The following is a 26,722-nucleotide window of genomic DNA, read 5'->3' on the forward strand; positions in this document are numbered from 1 at the left end:
GATATATTCTTGATACCATTACCGGAGGGAATTTGTTGGGTAGCCATACTCTTGATTCTTATAATGCTATGATAGACTTGTTTGGCTCACCACCTCTTTTGATTAATGGAACTATGTTAACTTTGGAACATGTGGTGCAAAGGCTAGAAATTATCGAGAATAAAGTTGCCACTATGGAGTAAATTGAGAATTTGGATAAAAAGATCCATAACCAAATTACCCAATATGGATCCAAGGTGGGAATAACTCTGAAAAATATGAAAGAAAAGGAACCCTTAGTTAATGAAAAATTAAATCAAGATTCCACAAGAATTGATAAACTTGAGAATATTATTACCAACTTAGGGTCTACCTTTTCTTCTGTAAGAAATGCTCCAATTCCTCCTCCTACTAAAGTTGCCAAGCTAATGTATGTTCCTAAAAATAAGGGTGAATCTTCTAATATGGAAAATGCGGACCTCAAATCTATAAGTGTTCACCCCAACCTCTTTGCTATCATTAAGGAACCTTTTGCTACGAAAGACTTTCTTGATTTCTTGCCTAGAGATTTGATCATTAATAAGAAAAAAAGAAATCCCTAAGGGCTATAAATGTTCTATTGAAGAACTGCATGAATAAACTGGCAATACTTAGATCTATCCTTGTTTTTATGCCTAGCTTGGGGCGTTAAACGATAGCGCTTTGTGACAGCCTGATTTTTGGCCCTTTCTTTTTCTTTTGTTTTTCCGAGGTTTTTGCCTGAGTTTTTCTTTTTCCGTGGCTTTGTGGTCTCGAAACTGAAGAAGATGCCCTCTTCTTTGTTTCCAGAGTGTCTTGTCATTCCCAAATCTTTCCCTAGACCCTGTCATTTTCATCCTAGCCCAAATCCCAATATTCTTTTATTGGGAATATTCCTTTTCTATTAAAGGAAGAACTCAAATTGCCCTAGGTTGTGAAGCAACCTATATTTCCCTCATTCCTAAAATTCCCAAATAATTCTCATAAATTGTTTGGGTCATATGTTGATCAAATATGGCAAAACCTTTCATTTCCATGTTCAAAAATAATTCCCCAATAATTCATTTCCTATTCTGCCCCAAATGGCACATTGTGAAGCAAGTGCCATTTTCCTTTGCCCAATTGACCTAAAACTCCATGGACATCTTTTCATGTCCATATCTTTGCCACATGCCAAAATGCAACCTCATTTGCCTAGTAATTATTTAATTATGATTTCCAAAGTTTCTGTCCAGAAAGCAGCTTTGTGAAGGAGGTACAAGCTAGGCATATCCAAATGAGTTGCCATTTTGCAGGATCCTTCATATCATAATATCATAGCCCTCCACCAAACTAGAGCTCATGGAATGCCTCCATGTGAGCTCAGCCTCAATTCTTAGTTTCTGGTCAAAATTTCAGTTTGTGAAGCAAGTATATGTTATCTTGCTCCATTATGGCTGCCAATTTTTCTAGGCCTTCTAGTATACATATAACTTCCTTTCACCAAGTTGTGGCTCAATCCCTTTGACCATCTGCCCTGTGGAATGTTTCCAAATTTCTGGTCAGAATAAATCTTTCTGAAGCAAGTGCTATTTTGGTTCATCCAAATGTCATGAAACTCCTTGGGCATCTTAATATCTTCAAATCATTGGGCCATAACCATTTTCCGCTCAATTGATGCAACTATGTGAGTGCATCATCCAAATCTCATTTCTGGACCATTTTGGTCAGTTGCAAAGCAACTATGATTTATCTTGATCCAAATCTCCTCCAACTTACCAGGATGTAAGTTCTTCTTTACCTCAACCTCGCAGACAAACTCTCAGGCTCCAGTTCCCTTCGTGTTGATCACCAGTGTTCACCCAAGTTTACTGCAGTAAACTTCAGAGGGTGATTACTTTTTAACCAGAGCTCTTTTCACCGTTCTATTACCGTAGTAACAATCCATCTTCGAAGGACTACGCGGTAGACATGATTTTACCTCAGTAAAATCTCCAGAGCACGCCATGCCAGTGGTGACCATGAGGGCAGCCAGCCAAAATGGTGGTCTAGCCACTGTTCTCGTGAGCAGCGCTGCTCCGACCGTCCCTGACCTCGCCATTTATGTCCATTGTCTTCCTGTCGTCGTCGCCGATCACCTGGACCCCGCTCCCCCTCCGTCCGCTTCCTCACCAACGCAAGCCGCCGCGCGTCCACGAGCACACAGTGCCAACCGGGCATTTATGGCGTTCGGCTTCTTCTTCTCTTGTCCACGAGCTCGGCCTCGTCTCCGTGAGCCCTGCCCCTCGTCCGTTCCCTCGCTCGTCGCCTCCCTCCGAGCTCATGCGCATGGGCACGCGTCCGTGGTGCCGGACACGCGTCTGCGGCGGTGCCAGCTCGACCTCCTCCCCTGCTGGCTATTTAAGCCGTCCCCGAGCACTCCGAGCTCAAAATTGCCCTCACCACACTCCCAGACCCCTCCCTAGCTAGTCTTTCAAGCTCGAGAGGCTCTCCTCGCCTATGTTGACCTCCACGGCCGCCGCGGCCATTTGCCTAAATTGCCTCAATGCCGAGCCCTCCTCTCCCTCACTCCACCACCAGAGACCTCCATCCTCACCCCGGAGCAACCCCAAGACCTCTCCTCCTCCTCCCGTGACCGTTTGCCCCGTGCTCCCCGGAGGCCAAAGCTCTCCTTCGCCGCGGCTACCATCCCGCTCGTCCGAGCGCTCCCCGGAGTCCGGGCTATAGCCCATGGGAAGCGCGGCATCTCCCTGATCATCCCGGTAGCCGGAGCGCTGCCGGAGGTGGCCTGTTGCGCCAGAACGGCCACCGGCGTCGAGCTCCTCCCTTTGCTCCACGGGCGGCGTTGGGAAGGAGAAGAAGGCACTGACCCCCTCCCCTCCAGCTGGTCGGTGGACCCCACGGTCCCACCTGGCAGTGGCTCAAGCCGCGGCCTCGCCCCTTGCTGACGTGGTTAAGTGGAAACATATTCCACCGAATACGTCTTCCTGAAGAGAAAGCGTATTCTGGCTCTATTCTAGAGTGGAATACGTTTTCGCTGCCGAGAGGCGTACTCTTGGAAGTGCGCTTTCTGTTTTTCTGTCCAGGCCCAGTTTGTAAAGATTTTTCTTACAGATGGGTCCCTGGCAGAAAAACCCTTATATCTTTTTAACCACAACTCCAAATGAGGTGATTCCAAAGCCTACTTCTTCGTTTCGTCGAGCCCGTTCTGTTGGTCATGCTTTCACTATGGTTTGACACTGTGAAAATGACCTTTTTGCCCTTACACGTAAACAGCCCCTCCAAGAGAGAACTATTTCCGGCAAATCTTTCCGCGGCTTCACCACACTTCTTCCCGGTGCCTTCTTCACCCCCAGGCAAGCCACAATACCCATTTGCATGATAGTCATGCAGTATCCATGGTTTTCAACTTGAATATTTATTAAATGATTGCTTGTTTAAAACATGGTTATCGTTGTTTCGGTAATGCTTCTGGTTTAGTGCTTACTTGTTTGCTATGTTGTTATGCACCTGGTTATCATGCCCTGCTAGTTGCTAGTATTGCTTTCATATTGCCATGCTTGATAGTAGTACATGTTGGGTTGGTCATGTTCTTCGGTGCATGATTAACGTCGGTTATCGAGTACCATTAATATGCGTTGTTCCTTTGTTGTTAGTTGGTTAAGTCTTACTCGGTGATGTTATTGATGATTTCTTGCATGTTATTTATGTTTGATGATAATGGTCATGTTATGTTATGAGTAGTGTTGTACTTGTAGAATTTATGCTCGTCATTTTGCCATGTTCAGTTGGAGATTATTCATAGTTGATATGGTGGATAGTTATGTTGCATCCCGTACTTATGTTGATATGATGTTCATGCATTGTAATTGCATGATGTTATTTTATCATGGCTCAGCCTTTTGCATTCAAGTTTAACCGGATTTAATTAAACTTGAACAACTGTTGGCTGAGTCATGGTACCGCCAGATCGAAACTGACCAGTGCAACCACGCTTATCTTATGGGTAAGGTCCTAACTGGGTCTATTGTCGTGCATCTCGCTGGTGCCTCCCACGAGGGAAGGTTATGGGCGTGCTTACCCTGATCAGGTAGGCGGACATAACCTTGTGTGCCCGTTGTTTTTATTTTTATGGATCCGGTCCCCGTGAGGGAGTTTTGACCACGGCGGTGGTCGGGGTGTCTTTGGTAGACACGGGGCCACCCAGGACTAGCCCAGTTGGGAGTGGGTCGGAGTAGCCGGGAGGGTGTCATGACAATAGATCGGTTTTGTCGGAATGCCGTTGGTCCACCCGAATGGGAGTGCGAGGCCATGGGTTCCGTGGTGTGGGTACAGTGTACTAACCTCTGCAGAGTGTATATTAAATCTATCAATAGCCGCGCCCGCGGATAAGGGCCCAGTTCGTGTCGGTCCCACCGTGAGTCAACAGTATTAATAATAACTTGATTAATAACAACCCTGGTTTGATGATGAGATAAGTTGGTTGTGATCGCCGGAAAGATCACTGTTTGAGACCAAGTGTTGGTCATGGTTGTGATCGCCGAAATGATCACCGTGGTACCGAGGATATCGAGTTGTTGGATATTCGTTATGTTGTGCGAGAATCATGGGTAAAGATCTAGCTCCTTGTGGTCATTAAATGATTACTACGGTATTGTTTATACCAAGCTTGATTTGATCCTGAGATAATCGTGTGATGTCCGAGGTTGGTAAGTGATGCGTGTGATGGTTGCGAGATAACCCGAGCAGAATTAATGGTGCATGTAGTGTCATCATGTTGCATGCTAGTATCGTCGGATTTATATGTATATGCTATGCTCATGTTGTTTTACCTGTATCATGTTCATGTTGCCTTTGGATTCTTAGTGGCTATTATGATTATTTTCATGATGGTAGCTGGTATTATTTTGGAGTATTACTTTGGATGTCATGTTGCTCATGCCATGTTGTTATAAGGATCTCATGTTAATTCCTTCTTAACTTGTAATTGCCATGCTGTTGTTTGTCTTGAATGCTTCTGGTTAATTGTGAGCTTGCAAGTACATTCAATGTACTGACCTGGCGTGTCATGCCAGCTTGCAGGTCGTGCCTGGATTGCTTGCTTGTTTGGTGTTGTTCCTGTGTTCGCGAGCTAGGATAAGCGTTCCAGCCAGAGTCCCTGCGGAGTCGAGTTCACCACCGTCGTCGTTGTCCCGCTGCTAGAGTTTTTCTGCTGCTTCGAGTTGTTTTGCTGCTTGCATAGAGCAACTGAGGGTGGCGTAGTGTCGCCGTGCCGATGTTATTCATTGTAATATCGGAGACCTTGTATTCATTTCGTGTAATAATAGAAAGCTGGTTTGTTCTATGCTAAGCAGTGCCGTATTCCAGAAGACTTCATCTCGATTTCTGGGCTGGAATACGGGGCGCTCCGGTTTTCTCTGAGCCGGGTGCCACACTCTTGTTGGGAGGCAACCCAATTTTATTTTTGTTTCTTGCTTTTTGCTTCTTTTTAGTAACAAATAATTTGTTTAGTCTCTGTTTAGATGTGTTTTTATGCTTTAATTAGTGTTTGTGCCAAGTAGAACCGTTGGGAAGACATGGGTAAAGTTTATATGATCATGCTGTAAAAAACAGAAACTTTAGCGGTCACGAAAATAGCTGCCATTTTTTATCAGAGAGTGCTTTTTAGTTGATTCTTTTTGCAACTGATCACTAGACAAATTACTCACGTCCAGAAATTTATTTCAGAATTTTTGGAGTTACAGAAGTTTGCGTTAGTTACATATTACTACAGACTGTTCTGTTTTTGACAGATTCTGTTTTTCGTGTGTTGTTTGCTTATTTTGATGAACCTATGACTAGTATCGGGGGGTATGAATCATAGAAAAGTAAGAATTCAGAAATTTTAACACCAATATAAATAAATAATGAGTTCATTACAGTACCTTAAAGTGGTGGTTTGTTTTATTTCGCTAACGGAGCTCATGAGATTTTCTGTTTTGAGTTTTGTGTTGTGAAGTTCTCAAGTTTTTGGGTAAAGATTTGATGGATTATGGAATAAGGAGTGGCAAGAGCCTAAGCTTGGGGATGCCCAAGGCACCCCAATGTAAACTCAAGTACACCAAAATCCTAAGCTTGGGGATGCCCCGGAAGGCATCCCCTCTTTCGTCTTCGTCCATCGGTAACTTTACTTGAGGCTATATTTTTATTCACCACATGATATGTGTTTTGCTTGGAGCGTCTTGTATGATATGAGTCTTAGCTTTTTAGTTTACCACAATCATACTTGCTGTACACACCTTTTGGGAGAGACACACATGAGTCAGAATTTATTAGAATAATCTATGTGCTTCACTTATATCTTTTGAGCTAGTTACAATTTGCTCTAGTGCTTCACTTATATCTTTTAGAGCACGGTGATGTTTTTATTTTATAGAAATTATTGATCTCGCATGCTTCACTTATATTATTTTGAGAGTCTTAAACAGCATGGTAATTTGGTTTAATTGCGAAATTAGTCTCAATATGATAGGCATCCAAGATGGGTGTAATAAAAACTTCCACATAAAGTGCATTGAATACTATGAGAAGTTTGATACTTGATGATTGTTTTGAGATATGAAGATGGTGATATTAAAGTTGTGCTAGTTGAGTAATTATGTAATTGAGAAATACTTGTGTTAAAGTTTGCAAGTCCCGTATCATGCACGTATGGTGAGCGTGGTGTAACAAATTTGAAGCACGAGATGTTATTTGAGTGTCTTCCTTATGAGTGGCGGTCGGGGACGAGCGATGGTCTTTTCCTACCAATCCATCCCCCTGGGAGCATGCGCGTAATACTTGGTTTTTGATGACTTGTAGATTTTTTGCAATAAGTATGTGAGTTCTTTATGACTAATGTTGAGTCCACGGATTATACGCACACTCACCCTTCCATCATTGCTAGCCTCTTCGGTACCGTGCATTTCCCTTTCTCACCTTGAGAGTTGGTGCAAACTTCGCCGATGCATCCAAACCCCATGATATGATACGCTCTATCACACATAAACCTCCTTATATCTTCCTCAAAACAGCCACCATACCTACCTATCATAGCATTTCCATAGCCATTCCGAGATATATTGCCATGCAACTTACCACCGTTCGTTTAGTATGACACGTTTCATCATTGTCATATTGCTATGCATGATCATATAGTTGACATCGTATTTGTGGCAAAGCCACCATTCATAATTCTTTCATACATGTCGCTCTTGATTCATTGCACATCCGGGTACACCGCCGGAGGCATTCATATAGAGTCATATTTTGTTCTAGTATCGAGTTGTAATCATTGAGTTGTAAATAAATAGAAGTGTGATGATCATCATTAATAGAGCATTGTCCCAAATTAAAAAGGCCCAAAAAAATAAAAATAAAAAAGGGACAATGCTACTATCCTTTTTCCACACTTGTGCTTCAAAGTAGCACCATGGTCTTTATGATAGAAAGTCTCTTGTCTTGTCACTTTCATATACTAGTGGGAATTTTTCATTATAGAACTTGGCTTGTATATTCCAACAATGGGCTTCCTCAAATGCCCTAGGTCTTCATGAGCAAGAAAGTTGGATGCACACCCACTTAGTTTCTTTTGTTGAGCTTTCATACATTTATAGCTCTAGTGCATCCGTTGCATGGCAATCCCTACTCCTCGCATTAACATCAATTGATGGGCATCTCCATAGCCCGTTGATTAGCCGCGTTGATGTGAGACTTTCTCCTTTTTTGTCTTCTCCACATAACCCCCATCATTATATTCTATTCCACCATAGTGCTATATCCATGGCTCACGCTCATGTAATGCGTGAAGATTGAAAAAGTTTGAGATTACTAAAGTGTGAAACAGTTGCTTGGCTTGTCATCGGGGTTGTGGATAAGGAAAGCATTTTGTGTGACGAAAATGGAGCATAACCAAACTATATGATTTTGTAGGGATGAACTTTCTTTGGCCATGTTATTTTGATAAAACATGATTGCTTAGTTAGTATGCTTGAAGTATTATTATTTTTTATGTCAACATTAAACTTTTATCTTGAATCTTATGGATCTGAATATTCATGCCACAGTAAAGAAGAATTACATTGAAAATTATGATAAGTAGCATTCCACATCAAAAATTCTGTTTTTATCATTTACCTACTCGAGGACGAGCAGGAATTAAGCTTGGGGATGCTTGATACGTCTCCAACGTATCTATAATTTTTTATTGTTCCATGCTATTATATTATTTGTTTTGGATGTTTAATGGGCTTATTTATACACTTTTATATTATTTTTGGGACTAACCTATTAACCGGAGGCCCAGCCCGAATTGCTGTTTTTTGCCTATTTCAGTGTTTCGCAGAAAAGGAATATCAAACGGAGTCCAAACGGAATGAAACCTTCGGGAGCGTGATTTTTGGAACAAACGTGATCCAGGGGACTTGGAGTGGACTTCAAGGAACAAGCGAGGAGGCCACGAGGCAGGGAGGCACGCCCCCACCCTCGTGGGCCCCTCGTGGCTCCCCTAACTGACTTCTCTCGCCTATATATGTCCATATACCCTAAAAACATCAGAGAGCACAATAGATCGGGAGTTCCGCCGCCGCAAGCCTATGTAGCCACCAAAAACCAATTGGGACCCTGTTCCGGCACCCTGCCGGAGGGGGGATCCCTCACGGGTGGCCATCTTCATCATCCCGACGCTCTCCATGACAAGGAGGGAGTAGTTCACCCTCGGGGCTGAGGGTATGTACCAGTAGCTATGTGTTTGATCTCTCTCTCTCTCTCTCGTGTTCTTGATTTGGCACGATCTTGATGTATCGCGAGCTTTGCTATTATAGTTGGATCTTATGATGTTTCTCCCCCTCTACTCTCTTGTAATGGATTGAGTTTTCCCTCTGAAGTTTTCTTATCAGATTGAGTCTTTAAGGATTTGAGAACACTTGATGTATGTCTTGCGTGGGATACCCGTGGTGACAATGGGGTATTCTATTGATTCACTTGATGTATGTTTTGGTGATCAACTTGCGGGTTCCGCGACCTTGTGAACTTATGCATAGGGGTTGGCACACGTTTTTGTCTTGACTCTCCGGTAAAAACTTTGGGGCACTCTTTGAAGTTCTTTGTCTTGGTTGAATAGATGAATCTGAGATTGTGTGATGCATATCGTATAATCATACCCACGGATACTTGACGTGACATTGGAGTATCTAGGTGAAATTAGGGTTTTTGTTGATTTGTATCTTAAGGTGTTATTCTAGTACGAACTCTATGATAGATCGAACGGAAAGAATAGCTTCGTGTTATTTTACTACAGACTCTTGAATAGATCGATCAGAAAGGATAATTTTGAGGTGGTTTCGTACCCTACAATAATCTCTTCGTTTGTTCTTCGCTATTAGTGACTTTGGAGTGAATCTTTGTTGCATGTTGAGGGATAGTTATATGATCTAATTATGTTATTATTGTTGAGAGAACTTGCACTAGTGAAAGCATGAACCTTAGGCCTTGTTTCCTAGCATTGCAATACCGTTTGTGCTCACTTTTATCATTAGTTACCTTGCTGTTTTTATATTTTCAGATTATAAAAACATATATTACCATTCATATTGCACTTGTATCACCATCTCTTCGCCGAACTAGTGCACCTATACAATTTACCATTGTATTGGGTGTGTTGGGGACACAAGAGACTCTTTGTTATTTGGTTGCAGAGTTGTTTGAGAGAGACCATCTTCATCCTACGCCTCCCACAGATTGATAAACCTTAGGTCATCCACTTGAGGGAAATTTAGTACTGTCCTACAAACCTCTGCACTTGGAGGCCCAACAACGTCTACAAGAAGAAGGTTGCGTAGTAGACATCAACGAGCTTCACCATGGCGGTGGGGCAGCACCAATGGCGACGACAACTAGGGGGCGAGATTGACGGCGCTAGCATAGGGGAAAGGTCGGAGAGATTACGTAGGAGCACACGGTGGCTCGTTGGAAGGTTAGGAGCAGCAGGGCGCCGGAATCGCAGAGGAACGCCGGTGGCTGCCGAGGAAGATGAAGCTGGCGTCGGAGTCGATGCAGGGCGCCGAGCTCGAGGGGCTGGTCGTGGGCGAAGGAGAGGTCGACGACGGAGCCCTTATCGCGGTCCTAGGCGAAGGGGACGGCGGAGAGCGCGTAGACGGTGCCGGCCATTGCGACTGCGGTGGTGGCCGTGGCAGATCTGGGCGAGGAGGATCTGGTGGGAAGAGGGAGAGGCGGAGTGGGCGAGGGGAAGTGGGAGACTGGGAGCCCATGGCGTCGGGGGCTGCCCTTATCCCCTCGCCGGCGACGTGGCAGCGCGGGGCGCCGCGCCGGGTCCGGTGGGAACGAGCAGGGGGGCTCGGTTGCGTGAACAGAGAGAAGGAGAGGGATGACCGGGGAGGAGGAGTGGGCTGGGCCTAGCTGGGCCAGCTAGCTCGGGTGAGCCAAAGACCAGCTGGGCCCATTTGGCCCAGTGGAGCGGGGGCTTTCTCCCTCTCTCTTGCTTTTCCTTTTTCCTTTTCTTTTTTTTAAACTTTCTGTTTTAGTTATTTTAGGCCATTTAGACACTTTGCAAAAAAATGTTTGTTCACCACCAATATTACCAGAAGAATACTTTCCACATGATGAACATTTTAGTTTTCATGTTTGAGCATTTTTGAATTTCACACATAATTTGAAATTGAATTCAACTGGATTTTCAAAGAGGCAAGAGACAAAGATGAACAAACACTTGTTTAGCAAAAGGATTAACTTAACCCCAGAGATTATTGTAGCATTATTACACCGGGGTGTTATAGTACGTTTGTCTTCCCAACAATTATAATTGTTTCATTCACCATGCATGTGAGTTAGTATCCCCATACTAATTAACCTCTTTGTTTCCAAGGTCCTGCCAACATTCCCCCACTGATACTTGGGAAATTTTATAACCAAAGGGGAGATGATGATGGTGATGATCACGAGCATGAAGACGAGCAGGACCCATATACTCAGTGGCGCCTGGCAACTTATTCCGACAGATCACCTCTTCTTGTCTGTATACAGGGCACTGCTGATGTTACTAAGGAAGCAGGTGGTGTCTCCCATCACTACTGCAGGTTGGTCCAAACGCGACAATCCAATCAGAGACCCTTCGACGAAACTGTGTGCGATGCATTAATCACAAATGGTGATGTAATAAAACCGTCAAAAAAGATGCAAACATTTGCGATGGCGGTGACATCAAACATAGTTCAGATTTTAGTTGTGTGCGCGATGCGACACATACGGTTGATCCATACAAACTGTTTGTGATGAGACAGAACAACAGAAACGGGCAGTCAGATTAAGGTGTGTGCGATATACGGCATACAGTTCACTAGGATGAACTATGCGTGATTAGAGAACACAATAGAAATGGTCAGCCAGATCAAGATGTGTGCGATGGAGGGCATACAGTTCACTCGGATGAACTATTTACGATGAGCCAACACAACAGAAACAGTTGAACTGAACACGATGTGTGTGATACGTGGCAAACAGGTCCGTAATCAGAAATGTGTGCGAAGACCAATAATAGCACTGACGATTGCTGCTAATAAGTTGTGTGATGGGCTATTCTGTTTTGCAATGTGTGCGAAGACCAATAATAACACAGACGATTGCTGCTAATAAGCTGTGTGATGGGCTATTCTGTTTTGCGTAACAGAATATTATTATGTTACCCTACTTGAACAGACGGTTTCAGGCGATTGTACTGATGAATTTCATCTCGTCGAACTGATCGTCTTTTCGTCGGAATGGGGCGTGTAGTATATCATTGGAAAGCTCTTGACATCTACATTACAAATATATAGATTTTTTTTTTGCAAAATCGTCACGGTTTAAGAGCAGTTTTGAAAAAACCATTTTTTTCAAAAGCGAAAACGTGAATCGTATTTTGGACTGAATTTTCAACCGATTTCTCAGAATTGAGCAAATAAGATGGCATTGGAAAGCTGGTGAAAATCCACTTCTTCCATATATCTATTGTTTTTTTAAATTATATACAATTTAAAAGTAATTTGAAAAACGGTGAAATTCTGGGCGAAACGTATTTTCACGTTTTTCTGCAAATGGTTTGTCGGATTGACGCAATGATACGGCGTTGGAAAGCTATGGAAAAGGCGCAACTTTTTCGTATAGAAATGTTTTTCTAATTCCTTATGGTTTAAACTCGAATTCGAATATGGTCAAATTTGATTTCGAATGTGATTTTTAAAAGTTTGTTAAAATGGGGCAAATAATATACCGTTGGAAAGATATCGAAAATGCGAAACTTAGTCATGTTGAATATTTTCTCAAATTCGCAATCGTTGAAGAGTAATTCTTAATACGGTGAGACCCATCGCGTTGTTTTTTGGGTCGAAAAACAGAGTACTCGTACTGATCTATTTGTGTGTTTGTACTGAGGTGTTTTTTCACAGTAGTTTTGAATTGTTCCGAAAAAAGTACTTGAATGGATGTCTATATGTTTTTGTACTGAACGTGTTTTCACATACTAGACTTTACTCTGTATTTTCGATATAGTTTTCCTCGTAGCTTCTCAATGGTATCATCGTGCCCGAACTTGTGTAGTTTATACCATTATTAAACTGAATGATTTTTTTAATGAAATGAAATTTTTTGTGTTTTCTTTTGAACTCAACATTGTTTTTGCGACGATATGCTGGACTTCTCTCATTTTACCACTTGAAATTTTACCATTTTGAATTTTTCTCATCGTGTTGTTTTTCTGTCTGAAAAATAGAGTACTCGTACTGATATATTTGTTTTTTTGTACTGATGTATTTTCACGGATTGGACTTACTCTGCTTTTTTGGTATGGTTATCCTCATAACTTTTCAACGGATTATGTTATCATCGTCCTTGAACTTGTATGGTTTATATCGTTGAACTGAATGATACTCCCTCCATTCCTAAATATAGTGTGTATAAGGTTTTGGGCAAAATTCCGCAATGTAGTGCGTAGTTGCAGCCGAGCTCAGTTTTGGACGAAATTAACCCTCCACCAAACAATGTACTACTCCTTTCGTTCCATAATGTAGTACCTATAGATTTTTTAAGAAGTCAAATTTTGCAAACTTTGACCAAGTTTATAGAGAAAAATATTTATATCTACAATACCAAAAATTTATAATGTGAAACTACATCTTATGACGAATCTAGTGATATATGTTTCACACTCCAGATGTAAATATTTTTCTTCATAAACTTGGTCAAAGTTTATGAGATTTGACTTTTCAAAAAATCTATAGGCACTACATTATGGAACAGAGGGAGTAGTACTCATATTATCCCGGCCAGCTGATTCAAAATTGAATGGAGTGTGTGCGGCGATGCTACATCTACGGGCAGTTTTTCAGGGATTCAAGGCTACGGACGGGATTGTTGTCACCTGATTGGGTGGAGCACGGCCCCACCCCTAGATTTCAGGGCTTAGGAGTGAATTAGGAGATGCCACATACGTCCGTAAGACTGTTTCTGTAAGCCTCATCCGTAAGTCTATCATTTTCGAAGTGCGTGGGATGGGACAGACCCAGCAGGCGCTGGAGGGCGTGGTAGTTTCCCTCCATTTTTCTATCTACTCACGCGTGGCCAGGAGCAAATCGGTCGGGGGCTTTCTTGTCCAAATAATAATGCCAGCACATACATTGGTATATGTGCACAACTCTATGCGCACTATATTTAGGAATGGAGGGAGTATTTTTTTTCAAAAAGAAAATGTTTTGTGTGTTTATTTTTTATCTCTTTTTTTTGCAACGGTGTTTTGTACTTCTCTCGTTTTGCGACTTGAACTTTTAACATATGAGTTTTCATGGGTTTTTTGAATTTCGGCATTTCTATTTATTGGAAACGGTTTTTTCTTTCTTTGTTTTTAATCCAAACTGATAATTATTTCTTGTTCGAACTGATCATTTATTTTTTAATTCAAAATGATCAGTGTTTTTAATTCAGATTTTTTAATTAGAACTGATCATTGTTTTTAATTTGATCTGATCATTGTTTTTAATGCAAACCGATTTTTTTAATTCAAACTACTCATTATCTTTAAGATTGCAAATTATAAGGTAGACTTCTCTAACCTTTTGGCTAGTGAACTTTCTTCTATCTATCATAAGAACTGATACAACAGATTCGTTTGAATTGTTGCTCACAAAAAAGGACTACTCTTGCTTTACGAAGGATCAATTGGGGCAAACAACATAACACAAAACTAAATAGATAAATATGCATACGCAAAAGCAACCTCTCTCGAATGGGCCATGATGCAGGCATCGCCGCCAGCAATACTTGGCGCACCGGAGAACCTGCACTGCTGGATTTGTCGAGAGAGAATTGAGGGCAACAGATCCCCGTACCTTTTTTCTGCAGCAGCCATACTTGGTTTACCAACTCACATACACACAAAACTGATAACAAATTGGCACACGACCTGATGACAAGAGCACACACGAACTGATAACAAGAGCACACCGGTTATTAACATAATATAAATCCATTTTGGAAGATAAACCGCTAGCTGTTCACGGCTTCACACTAATGTATTTCATAATTTTTTTGAGATTACTACCTCTGCCTTGCTGCACAAGATCTCCCCAGCATTAGCATGTTCATAAAATTCTAAATTGGTGGGACGCTCTTGAATTCGCACCAAAGGAAGTGGGTAACCAAGCTGGTGCTAGGCCTCACGGGGTCAGACAGTCAGCTAGGAAATTCAACAACTACTAGAGCCAAACACGCGCTTTGCTGTGCCGTTCTTTTTTCTAGCTTCTTGATTATTTTGTTTGCAAATATGTAATTTGTCTGTACACCACTTCAATCTTTTGGACTGGATTGATTTAGCGAGACTATGGCAGCATCGTTAACTTCTCATTTGTGGTGTGTGACAACATCATGCAATTATAACAAATATCAGAGAATGATATCCTATGTGAACAGACATAATTGATCATCTGGTAATGATACACGAAAATTGATAACAGAAACACACCGACAGACAAAACTAAACCACCTGTGGCCACAAAATTCTGCATGATCAATTATGTATGGTCTTTTAGCTCCAATCTGAGAACAATTAGCTCTAACAAACGCAGTAGCTCCTGCCTAAGAATGAGATGAAGATGGGCGGTTGTAAGCTCAATCAAATAGCAGAAGACAGACCCTCGGGAACAATAAGGCAATGCCAAATATAACTGAAAAATGAAAAGATCCAAGCTCACAACACCCAGGATTAACTGGTAGCTTGACTACCAACCGACTTCACTTGAAATGTGCTCTGGGTACATATATACTGCCTAGCCTGGACGTTTCTTTGTTTCCAGTTGTTCCCTCAAGGAGGCCTAAAAATGCATCCAGTGAAAAATGAGGCCTAAAAATTTTGGGAAACACTTTCCATCAGTAATCTGATGTAAACAATTCGTCATACCAGTCCTACAACGTCCATTTCTTGTTTCATCCTACGGTTAAGATTTTCCATCAAATCCCGCTGTAACCTCCCGTTCTTCACGCCCCCATCTCCCCTAATCCCTCCACCATTAGGGTAGTTGGCTAGTTGCGTTCTTCCGCAACTAATCACCGCTAGCTATATCTACGGCTTCATTTTCCTGCTCAAGAACTAAGGTGCGGCCCGACTCCTGATCCACCACATCGGTGCTCCACCTTGATTGACTGACGTGTCGCCAGCACCACCACCCGATGCTCCTTCAGTTTCACTGCGCCGAAGCGCCGCCGCCTTGATAGGTGGTCGTGGTGCGGGTTCCCATGGATCGCCTCATCGGGTTGTAGAAGGTTTGTTGCCCTTTCATTCGGAGACACTTTTCAACAAACAAAACATGCAGCTGGTTGCATGAATCCACTCGTACTGCTATGACTTATGTTCTAACTCATCTTCTTTTTTGTATGGTTTGTTCATCACAAACGGATTTAATAATCATGAACTTATGCATCTACATCTTGTTGCCAAATATGTTAATATGTGATTTGAACTATGCTCTCTTTTGGTCTGACTTGCGTTGTGATAGCGTCACTTGTTTGCTTCAGAGATTCATGCTTCCACTCTCTTTGGATCTGGGAAAGAGCACCGGTGTCAACCACAACCATGAGCACCAAGCTGGCCAACTGCCATGCGTTTGGCTGCTCCGACTCCGGCCACCTCGTCATCGTGGTCAGCAGCAACATCCCGCTTGGTCGCCTCATCAGCGACTTCGTCGACCGACGGCGGGGCAAGTAGTGCGATGGAAGACGGCATTGGCTTCTTCCTCCATGAGACCAACGGCCCCCTTGGCACCTCTAGCGGCTCACCCTCCCTCCTCTCCCGCGTCACCTTTTAGCGACTACCTCGACGATGATGCTCGAGTGTTGAAGCAATATTGGTGAATATAGGAAGCAAATTACATCTATATGTGCACGTGTATTCGAAATGAAAGTAATGGAACATAGTTTGTTTATTTTACATTTTGGACACTGAAGCACCAAATGAAGACTTCAGAAGCCTCACCAAATTATGTAGGAAGCAAAGAAAATGCTAGGAAACAGAAATTAGCTCCAAGGAATAAAAACAAGGAAGCATATGCGGCACCCATGGAAGCATGGTTCTTATATAATGGAAACAAATATTACGGAGTACAAGCTAAGAAGCATACATGATTAGAAGGAGTCCATTTTAAATATTTCGTTTGAAGCAAATTATGTTAAACTCAAGCAAATTTCAATTGAAAATGAAGAAAAAATTTCTATCATCAAACACATAGTTCTGCTGCTTTGTGCTCGCAAAAAAATAGTTTTTGCTGCTTTCAAAACAACAGTTGGGCTAGTTTGGCAGCAAAGTTTTTTTTTAAACTGTGGTAATTGAAAACCACAGTATTTCCTTGGGTGGGCAAGGAATACTACGGTTTCTTAAAACCAATGTTTTTTTCAGTTTTACATGTGTTTGGTTGGTGTTGTTTTATCAAAGTTTTGATCAAGTATTTTAGCATGGATGACTGAGTAATTAGCTGCTGCTAATGGCGGCTGGCTGCATGCAGCCCCTGTGCACACGCCCGCCCAACCTAGATAGGATCTGTAAAATATCTCTATCCCTGATACTGCAGAGAAGAGATGGAAACTCACACGTGACGAAGGCTGGAAGGACCCCAGTGACCTACTACATGTAAACTAATTAAACTGAATCGGCTATAACGAGGTAAAACTGTCGTTTACCATATAACAGAAAGAGGGAAAATAATATAGGATCACAGCTAGATTTTCTTATCTCGACGTAGACAGCAACTCCAAATGCGATCTCCCCCACGAGTTCTCTCCGTTATGTTTTAAAAAAAGAGGTCAGGACCTCTTTTCCATATACTGCAAAAAGACCATGGTTTCTGACATACTGTGGTTTACAAAACTTCGGTTTTTTCTGAAGCCAAACGCATTGAAGTACTCAAAACCATGATTCTTTTCAAAAACCACAGTATTCTGAGAAAACTTTAGAAAAACTTTGCTGCCAAACGCAGCCTTAATTTTATTTTTTTAATCAGACTGACTAAAGTTTCTATTACAATGGAAGCAAATTCTTCTGTCCACGAAACATAAATTGTTGAGTTGGAAGCAAACCATTACATTTCAAATTAATTATCCTACCCAATATATCGTTGCTACAAAGCATCGAAGCAGGAAGCATGGGCGTACGTATCCCAAAAAAAAAAGGAAGGATGGACGCAGATGGAAGGCAAAGGGTATGATAGATCACAACGAGCTTTACGGAAGCAATTGCACGGAAACAACAATTAGCGGAGATCCATGCATTGTGCATGCAAACTAGGCCGATGGATGCGGGGGCAGTTATAAGGAAGCACTCAATTAACGAAGCCAATCAGCGAAACTCACGCGGGCCTAAATAACAGTACATCGGACGACTACCATGCATTGCATCCAACGGCCAACTACTAGTCTGATGGGTATCGAAAAATCAGTAATATGATGGCTAGTGGCGCCCAAATTTTTTAGTCAGGTCAGTCCACTATGAAACAAATATTGGCATCACCATGTCAAAATTACAAATACGCACATATGCATTTCCCTCTGGATCAAAGCACAGACCTTGCAAAGTACAGATTAATCGTAAAACCATGAAGATTGAGAGGTAAAACTATACACTGATTAATACACACGCCACACATACCTTCTACTATGCATCGATTTGACAAAATCAAGTAGCTTTAACTACAGTAGATAGACGCCAATCCTCTTTGAGGAAACTGTAAAAAACTTGTTCAAGCATGAAAGAGCAAGTACATATACAAATTTAAGAACTTCCAAGCACGAACTTTATCGCCAGTCGATAGATCTAGAGGACTAAGATAGGAAGAATCAGGCCATGTAGGTACCACAATTCTATAATGAAAAGCATTTGCATGTTAAATAATCATTATGCATCACATCTAATAAGTGATCAAATGTAGTAAATGTTGACCCCAGCATTAGTTTAATCTCCAGAATCTTCAGTTATATAATACAACACAAATATACTACTTGCGACAATATGTTACCTTCTGATTTGCTACATCCATAAATAGATCTTGAAATCGTTTCTTGAACATGCAGGTAAATTCGTATAGCCCTGTGGTAAAAATACTAATTTGATAGTGAGCATAATAAGAGGACAGGAGACGGGAACAACAATTCGAAGCATTGCATCAGAAATTCCTTCATGCATCTCGAGTCCTTCACTTACCGAAAAAGGCTTTCGCCCCGCTTTATAAATAAAGCAAACCGCCAGAGAGCACACATACAAGGACTAGTTCAAACACACGCACCCAAGTCTCACACACAAGTACGAAGGTTCTGCTGAGGGCACAGCTCAACAAGCCCAAAGAAACTAAAAAAAAAGGCCGAGGAACCACACAGGCGACTAGTCGGGTTCCGGCGGTGGCGGCGGGGGCGGCGGAGACAGACGGACGGCCATCGAGCGGAGGTCGGCGATGAAGGCAGAGATGGCGTCACGGTCCTCAGGGCGACTAAGCGGCCGCCAAAGCTGCAAGAAACCAGACAGTTTGAAGATAGCGTCAGTAGCCCGTCGAAGAGGAACACGCTGTATCACAAGCTTATTGCGGATCGTCCAGAGGGTCCAAGCGATGACCCCAATCTCAAGCCACCTAATGTGGCGAGACACCAAGGTGGAGGACTGGAGTTCCGAATAAAGGTCGGGGAAGTTGGTGTGGCACCAAATTCCACCCACCGCCTCGCCGAAGCAGCTCCAAACGAATTGCGTGGACACACAGGAGAAGAAGATGTGGTTCGAGTCTTCGGGGGTGGCGCAAAGCGGGCAAAGGCCAGTGCCCGGACCATTACGCTTGCGAACCTCAATGCCAGACGGGATCCGACCGCGAATCCACTGCCACATGAAGATCCGGATTTTCAGAGGCAAGCGGATGGACCGCACCGTCGTAAGGGGGGAGGGGCGGAGGAGGGGGCGATGGCCAGGTAGAGCGACTTGGTGGAGAATTGGCCCGAAAGTTCGAGCCGCCACCTCATCTGGCCCGGGCCACCGTCCAGCACAGGCTCATGGAGAGCCACGCAGTCAAGTAACTCACGCCAAGCGGCGGATTCCGGGGGGGGGGGCGCGAAAGGCCTCCGGAAAGCGAGGCGCCCTAGGTCAATAAGGGCCCTCTCAACTGAAATCAAGGGGTCAACCGCGGTGGAGAAGAGGTCGGGAAAGCGCGCGGCAAAGGGTGAGTCTCCGGCCCACCGGTCAAACCAGAACAAAGTCGCTGTGCCGGACCCCACCGAGATGGAGGTCCCAATGCGAAGGACAGGGAGAAGCTGGACGACCGACTGCCAGAACTGCGAGCCGCCAGATCTCTGAAAAAAGGCAAGGGGTTGTCCACGCAGGTACTTGTTCCGGATGATGTCGAGCCAGAGGCCACCATGGCCTTGCGAGATGCGCCAGAGCCAACGGGACAGGAGGGCGATATTCATGCGCTTAGAACACATGATACCGAGGCCTCCCTAATCCCTGGGCTTGCAGATGTAGGGCCAGCTGACCATATGATATTTTTGCTTATTGTTGTCGCCAGCCCAGTAGAAGCGGGACTGGATTTTGGCGATCTCGTGGTGCAGAGTCTCATGGAGGCTGTAGAAGCTCATGAGGAACAAGAGGAGGCTGGAGAGGGTTGAATTAATAAGAATAGTCCGAGCCGCCTTAGACAACCAACGCCCCTGCCAAGGTTCGATGCGCGTCTGAAGCTTGGCCACGGTCGGGCAGAGGTCCACAACGGTGAGGCGAGAGTCGCTAATGGGCGTTCCCAAGTAGGACGTGGGGAAGGAGCCACGGCGACAATTAAGCCTATTAGCGATGGCGAGGGACTCGGCCTCTGAATAGCCCATCACCATCACATCACTCTTGTCGAATTTTATCTTAAGGCCAGACATTTGTTGGAAGCAGAGGAGAAGGAACTTAAGATTGGAGATGTTCGACTCGGAGCCTTCAACCATGATGATGGTGTCGTCGGCGTACTGGAGGAGGGAGATCTCGGAGCCACCAGCCAGGTGGGGGGTGATCCCGCGAATGTGGCCAGCAGCCTTAGCTTTATCCAGGATGGCGGCAAGTGCGTCAACCACCATATTGAATAGGAAGGGGGAGAAGGGATCGCCTTGTCTAACCCCACAGAGCGTGGGGAAGTAAGGGCCGATCTCCCCATTGATGTTTGTAAGTGCATCTAGTGCCACCCCTAGTTGGTTTTGGAGTATTGACGACAAACCTGGTTGATGGACTAATGTGTTTGTGAGAATTGCAGGATAACACAGGTAGTAGTCCCTCATTGATTCGGTTTACCTGCCGGAGATGACCCCTAAAAATTTGTGAAGACATTGAAGACAATGGCGGTATGTGAAGACATTCACATTGAAGAATATGACAAGAGAAGACATTGCGTGAAGACTATGGAGCGCGAAGACTTAGTTGTTTCGTTGTTCCCTTTTCTTCTTTGTTGAGTCATAGGAACCACCGCACTGTTAAGTGGGGTCAAGTGAACACAGTCAGAATGACTGAAGTGATGCTCAACCAAATCCTATGTCTTCGAGCAAAGACAATGAGAGCAAATCTTTTCCTGAGCTGGATAAGTCAGCTTTGGTTGTAGCCCAAGTAAAGTTGTCGTGTGTGTTTGAAATCTGACCGTTGGAACACGTGTCAGTTCCTTAGTGACCCAGGGTCATTTCGGACAAATCAGCTCGGGTTGCCCTGTGGCTATAAATAGCCCACCCCCTACACCATAAATTGGTGGCTGCTCAGAGTTAGTACACGGCTTTTGTCGTTTGAGAGCAACCCACCTCGAAGCCTTTGAGAGAGAGAAATCCTTGCGAGGACAAAGCCCAAAACACCCAGAGCCAAAGAGTGTTAGGCATCACTGAAGTCTTTCTGTTTGTGTGATCTGAAGACTTATTACACTTGAGGACTGTGAATCCTCTAGCCGGTTAGGCGTCACGTTCTGAGAATCCAAGAGTCGTTGTGGATCGCTGGTGAACGAAGTCTGTGAAGGTTCGGAAGTCTACCTTGAAGACTTACCAGAGTGATTGGGCGAGGACTGGGTGTCCTTAGCTCAAGGGGAATAAGGTGAAGACGCGGTCTTCTGAGTTAGATCTCAGCCTCCCTAACCAGACGTACAGTTGTCACAGCAACTGGAACTGCTCCAACAAATCCTTGTCCTCGTCGAGCAACTGGTCCTATCTTCTCACTCTCTTTACTTACCGTTTGTCTTCGTGAAGTCATTGCCTGCTTGCATTATCTATTTGACTTCACTGTGTGACGACTATTGTGTTTGGCTTCATACTATCTTCCATCCTGATCTTTACTACCTAGCTGCTATTAGTCTTTGTGCTTTCACTTCATTACTAGCTTGACTATGGTCTGTCTAGTGTAGTCTACCTTCCGCTGCATATCAATAGGCTTGTTGTTGTTGTTTGTCTTCGAAACAGACATGTTTTGAAGTCTTTCATAAAAATCGCCTATTCACCCCCCCTAGTCGATACTAGCACTTTCAATTGGTATCAGAGCAAGGTGCTCCCTTGTTCTGTGTGATTCAGTTTAACCACCTGGAGTTTTAGCTATGTCGACTGCAGGGATAATCAAAGTCTCTGCTGAGTGCCCTGTCTTTGATGGCACTGAATATCCCTACTGGAAGAATAAGATGTGCATGCATCTTGAAGCCATTGATGTTGATCTATGGTATGTCGTCAGGAACGGCGTTCCCAAGGCTGGTGAAGGTGTCACTCCTGCTGATGTGAAGAAGTTCATTCAACTGATTCAACTGCAAAGAACATCATCTACGGTCACCTGAACAAAGGACAGTATAACCGGGTGAGCGCCTTGGAAACTTCGAAGCTAGTCTGGGACTGGCTCTCCAAGGTCAAAGAAGGCATCTCAACTCAAAGAGACTAGAGGATAAGTGTTCTTCGCAACCTCTTCAACCGCTTCAAGAGAAATGACAATGAAAATGTTCAGCACACCTTTGATCGCCTCACTGATATCACCAACGAGCTTAGAGCACTTGGCGCCACTGATATAACCAAGCACGATATCGTCAAGACACTCTTGAGATCACTCGACAGCTCATTTGATATCCTAGCCCTGATGATACAAGAACGCCCTGACTTCAAAACTCTCGATCCGTCTGACATACTTGAGAGGCTCAACACACATGAGTTCCAGTTATCTGAGAAAAGAGACATCTATGGTCCCAACTATGGCCGAACACGCGCTTTGAAGGCAAAGGTTGTGTCTTCGTCTGAAGAAGAATCTGACAGGTGTTCTGATGATCCTGAAGACATTGGGAAGGAACTTGCTATGCTTGTGAAGAAGTTTCAGAAGTTCACCAAGAAGAAAGGCTTCAGGAAGTCCTCAAGATCCAGCTCCAGAAATGATGAAGCTTCCAATTCTGATCACAAGAAAAGAACCTGTCACAAGTGCAAGAAACCTGGTCACTACATCTCTGAATGTCCACAGTGGGACAATGAAACCAAGAAAAAGAAGAAGAGCAAGGAATCTGATTCTTGTCACATCCCTAGCTTCTGGTTTTGCACTAGACTAGCTCCATGAGTGCATCATGTTTAAATTTTATTTAAGATTGAAATGGGGGATGATAAAACCCTAGCACCAAAAGAACTCAAATAGGTTCAACCAAAATATTTTCAACGAACTCAAAATATCCTTATAAAATGTTCATGATTTATGGAAAAAGGTGAAAGCCTCTGCCATAGATGATGCATAATTTTCCAGGACATTTTGGCCATTGAATTAAATCATAATTGTATTTGAGTTGGAGCAAAAAATTCTATAAATATTTTTATTGCTCCAATGATCCTGGAATATTTTGTGGAGCTCTAGGATAAACCTTTTTGCATCCACAATAATTCCCAGAAGCTGTAAAAATAATTTGGTTAGCAAACCAAATTAAAACAAATCTGCAAAAATTAGAAAAATAGTAAAGCGAGAGAGAGAGGAATGGACTTACCTGGCGCCAACGAACCGGCCCAGCACTGTAGCTGGCTGGCCCAGCCCACTTACATCCTCGCTCGTCGTCTTCCTCCTGCCAGTAGGCAGGAGTGAACACACGCGCGCACCCGTGGAGCCCTCCACCTCCTGCTTCGCGCTGGAGGCCGCCCCTTCGTCCTAATCCGCGTCTGGAGATGCCCGAGGCCCCCCTCTCACTCTCCCCTCACTCTGGAGCTCTCTCCCTCTCCTCTAGCTCCCTCCCCGCAGCACCACTGAACACGACGTCGCCGCCGTTTGCTGCTACTACGGCCACTGCCACTCCCCTCACCTCTCCGACGCGGCCCCGAGCTCCGACGTGCCTCCCTCGTCCTCCACGACGGCTCACGTGACCGGAAGAGCCCCGAAGCGTCGCCCCGACGCTTTTCCCCTCCTCGGCCGCCGGAGATCGGCCTCGCCACCCCGCTCAGCTCCAGCCCTCCCCGAGCCAGCTTTGAAGCCTACTGCAACCGCTGTGAGCTTCTGCTCCTTCTGCCCCCTCTCCGTTTTCCCGATTGCACGCCGCAGCTGCCGCTTTTGCCGACGACTGAAACCGCCGCCGCCGTTACACGCCGTCCCCGGCATCCCCACGACCACCATTGGATGCCCCGCACCACGGGCTCTCCAACGCACCTAACCGCGCGGCCATCCGTGGCCGGAAACGGCCGGCCGGCGATCGCCGCCGCGTCGGGTCATTGCCGGCGTAACCACGCCGACGTGGCACGGCCATTAGGCGCTAACCCCGCTGCTTAAACCGCCCACAACCACTGACAGTGGGCCCCAGGCCTGGTCAAACCCCAGTCAGCGCTGGGTTTGACCGGGATTAGCCTTGTGTCGCTGACGTGTGGCCCCCACACGTCAGGTTTGACCTGGGTCAACCCAGTTGACCGCTGACACAGGCATGATGCAGTGCTGACGCAATTAATCCTTTTCTGGATTTAAAATAATTCAGGAATTCTAGAAAATGCCCTAAACTTCTAAAATTCATAGAAATTCAACCGTAGCTCCAAATGAAACAAATTATATATGAAAAATGATCAGAAAAATCCAATCTATCCATCTGCACTGGTTTCATGCATGTTAGAGCAACTTAACCTTTCTGTTTAGGACAAATCATATAAGTGGCATTTAAGAAAGCACATATGGAGTTTGAATTTGAACCTAGTGTTCAAACCAACTCCATTTAACTTGCTGCTAGTTGCATTAGCTCAAATCACAACATATTGTCATGTCATGATCATGCATCATATTGTGCATTGCATTGATTGTGCTCTTCCTTGTTTGCCGGTAATTGTCCCCTCTCGGTAGACGCTGCTCCGACGCTGTGATCGTTGACACTAATGAAGACTCAATGTTATCTTCAGAAGTGCCAGGCAAGCAAACCCCCTTGTTCATTCCGATACAATCCCACTCTCTCGCTCCTGCTCTCTGTTACTGCATTAGGACAACAACGATTCATCTGTTACTTGCTGCGGTAGTTGAACCCCTTATCCTCTGCATGACCTGTCATTGCCACAGTAAATAGATGAAACCCACTAGCATGAGTAGGAGTTGTTTGAGCCCTGATGTGCCTACTCATTCATGCCTGTTTGTCATGCCTGCTATTGCTTAGAGTTGAGTCAGGTCTGATTCATCGGGGATGAATTGTAATGTGGTGAACATGTCCTACTGTTGAGAGCTAAGTGTGTGAACACGATTTGGTAAAGGTAGCGGTGAGAGGCCATGTAGGAGTACATGGTGGGTTGTCTCATTGAAACCGTCCTCAGGAACTGAGTTCTGTGTTTGTGATCCATGAACAGTTACTACCACACATTGGGTTTCGGTAACTCGACCCCTCTCGACTTATTAATCAACTTGATCTCTGTCCAGGAGTTGCAACTAGTTTCTGGTGTTTGTAGGTAGTGTTAGTAGTCTACCAAGTGGCACCCGGTAGAAGTGGGCTTGGGACAGACTAGGCACACGTGGCCTGGTGTACCGAGTGGCACCCGGATGGTGGGCTCGGGAACCCTGCACACATCGTTTGGGGCCGTGAGCGACACCCCGGCCAGATCTCCTTGCGGATGGAACCCGAATAGGCGATAAACCTGGACTAGAGACTTGTGTGGTTAGTCAGGTCGTGGCCGACTCCCTCGCCAGGCTTCCGCTTGAAGGTTGCCGAGGTACACGACGTGTACATGGTGGTAAGTGGCGAGAGCGTGTGTGACGAAGTACACCCCTGCAGGGTTAACATCATCTATTCGAATAGCCGTGTCCGCGGTAAAGGACTTCTGGGTTGCCTATAACAGTTCATAGACAAGTGAAAGTGGATACTCTAAAATGCGCAAGATAAGCGTGAGTGCTATGGATGGCGTTCTCGTAGGGAGACGGGAGCGGATCCATAGTGGTGTATTGATATGGTGAATATGTGGACTCGTGCGCGCCACCTCAAAAGAGTTACTTGCAGTCGTAGTTCAGGATAGCCACCGAGTCAAAGCTGGCTTGCTGCAGTTAAACTCCACCACCCCCTTTGTTAATATCGATGCATATGTAGATAGTTCTGATGTAAGTCTTGCTGGGTACAATTGTACTCACGTTTGCCTATTTTATGTTTTGCAGAGAGACGTCAGTCTCGCTAGTAGTTCCATGTGGACTTCGACGTTTAGCTTGATACCTCAGCTACGATCTTGTGCCCTCGGCAGGATCTGGTAGATAGTCAGGCTTCTCAGCCTTTTCCATTTATAGATGTCTGTACTCAGACATGTTAAGCTTCCGCATGTGCTTTGACTTGTATGCTCTGAATGTTGGGTCATGAGACCCATGTTTGTAATATCTCGCTCTTCAGAGCCTAATGAATAAATACTCTGAGTCGTAGAGTCTTGTTGTTATGCCATGTTGTATTTGCACATATCGAGCATATTGTGTGTATGATTGAAATGCTTGGTATGTGTGGGATCCGACAACCTAGTTGTTTATCCTTGGTAGCCTCTCTTACGGGGAAATGTAGTCCTGTGCTTCCATGAGCCATAGTAGTCCGCTACAGCCCGGTTCACCGGAGTCCTACTAGCCCAGCACTACTGCTCCGGAACACTTGACTGGCCGGCATGTGATTCACTTCGTTCCTGTGTCTGTTCCTTCGGGGAAATGTCACGCGGTGACATCCGGAGTCCTGCCTAGCCTGCTACAGCCCGGTTCACCGGAGTCCTGTTAGCCCAGTGCTACAGCCCGGAT

The sequence above is a fragment of the Triticum aestivum genome, chromosome 5D (genome assembly GCF_018294505.1).
Source record: "Triticum aestivum cultivar Chinese Spring chromosome 5D, IWGSC CS RefSeq v2.1, whole genome shotgun sequence".
Classification (NCBI taxonomy): Eukaryota; Viridiplantae; Streptophyta; class Magnoliopsida; order Poales; family Poaceae; genus Triticum; species Triticum aestivum.